Raw genomic sequence first — 2,193 nt, forward strand, 5'->3', positions numbered from 1 at the left:
CTTGGCTCTTCCTGCCTCTGCCCCAACAGAACCTCTTTGTTGTTTTATCTAATCAGATTCAGAGGCCCTGCTATGGTTGGCTCACTTGGATTTTTCAAGGAGGTTATATTTCTTATTTCCCAGGCTTCAGAAGAACTAAAAATAACTGGGTGAAAATCTGAAAGGCAAAGTTGTTCTATCTGCCAGCATTATAGGGAGATAGGATCAGGCTTAACCAAAAGGGAATGTATCTTTGTCCTTCTGCAACGATTAAAGCAAATTTGTATCTGATACCAGTTTTGTAGCTAGAGCCTCTGGTTTGTTTTATGTCTGAATTTAATAAGCTTATTTTTTTTATTTTGTCCATTCAAAATATCCATATAAGCACCTATGCTTCCATGTCCCTCTTAAAACTGAAATTGTCCTTAAGTCATGTGTGGCCTTCTTCATTGCACATTTGAAAGTTAAAAAAAAAAAAAAAAGTAAAATAAATTGAAAATGGCACCAATAGATCATGTTCTATCTGAATGACCACTATTACCATTTGTAAAATCTAGCCACTTTCTAGATTTTAATTTCATGCTAATTCTTTTACCACTTAATGTAGAATCTCATCCAGAAACCTGAATAGTGTGTGGCCCTAAGACTCATTATGAAGGATTTGCTAATCAAGACAAGCAGGCCTCTATTCATGACGCTTTGCCCGCAGAAACATCCATCTCTATGTTTTCTAAAGATGGATTATGCCCATGAAACATGGGTGAACATCTGTCATACATGAAAGATAAAATATATCTGGCTTTGCCTTTTCATGTTTTATTTTTTAGAACCATAAAAAATTAAGAGACTAAGTCAGGGGAAAAAGTTCAAAAAGAGTTTGTACCATTAACTCTGCTAGGGTGTCAGTGGAGATATAGGATTTCAGTTCTGAACTTACAAATATGTGAAACTAGAGATTATGAAAATAAATATTTAGCCATATTCCTAGTTGTCTTTTTGTAAAGGTTAACAGTTTTGTACTGAATTAAAAGCAAACAAATAGTGGTAAATTAAGAATTTCGTTCAAACTGTTTTTTGTCATGTTCACAGTGATAATCCCTCCTTACAAAACTAAGCAATAAAAAAAGACAGGCTCTTCAAGATAACACTAAAAATAACATTGTTATCAAAAAGCATTTCTATGCAACGTGGAAATTTTAATAAGTAATTCATCTTAAATATAACATATAATTAGATATAACATAAATATAAATAGTTGAGTTCAATCATCAGGTTTGCCAAATTATTTCATATATCAGAGCTGTCTTAATTGATAAGTCAGAATAATAAAACTGACTCAAGCAGCAGATAGGGGAGTGATGAGTAAGACCGTTAGTAGATGAGAACAGGAAGTGTATTGTTCCTGATGTCTTCAGTTTTCCACATTGGATTAAAAAAAAAAAATGTTTGGTGGAGATTCTGGGATCTCTATGTGATTTTTGCCAAAATTTTTTCAATCCTGACTATATTGAAGCTCTGTTCAAGCAAGAACCATCTCTACCCTATTCACAGCTCTCTTCCAGAGCCTATCAGTCTCTGGTACTTGCAAAATATTTGTTGAATAAATTAATAAAGGAATGAATGTCTGAAAAGCTTGAATACAAATGGTCTCATTTCTGGTGATATATTTTGGATGAGAAATATGAGCAACACATAAAACTTTTGTTAGTATTGATGATAACATTTTACTTTTCCTCCCACTCTAAAATATTCTTCCAATCTAAAACTTTGCAAGCAGTGAAATAGAAAATTAGACCCATTATCTGTAAAACTGGAGCCTCTGCTAATAAACAGTTATTTCATGTGAGGTTTTGTTTAAAAGGAAAAAAGGATGAATAGATTAGCAAGAAGAAGGAAATCTCTTTGAGAAACTTTCTATGTCTGATTGATATAAAGTGGGATGAAGTGAAAAGTATATGGTACAAAAAGGCCACAAGCAACTCACAAAATACTATTTACCAAAATTAAAATGGTCAACATCTGCATTAGTTTGTCTTGTCCAATAGCCCTTGTGCTTATTTTCATTCCAAAAGCTTGTTTTCCTGAAAAACACTTTTAAAACAATCAAGTTTGTTCCAACCATGGTAGATGTTTGGAAGCAAAAGGCACAAACGCTTTTGCACAATATTTCCACAGGTCCTCCCTTGCTTACAGATTGTTAGTTGGGAATATCTT

The sequence above is a fragment of the Pteropus vampyrus genome, unplaced genomic scaffold, assembly GCF_000151845.1.
Source record: "Pteropus vampyrus isolate Shadow unplaced genomic scaffold, Pvam_2.0 Scaffold102, whole genome shotgun sequence".
NCBI lineage: Eukaryota > Metazoa > Chordata > Mammalia > Chiroptera > Pteropodidae > Pteropus > Pteropus vampyrus.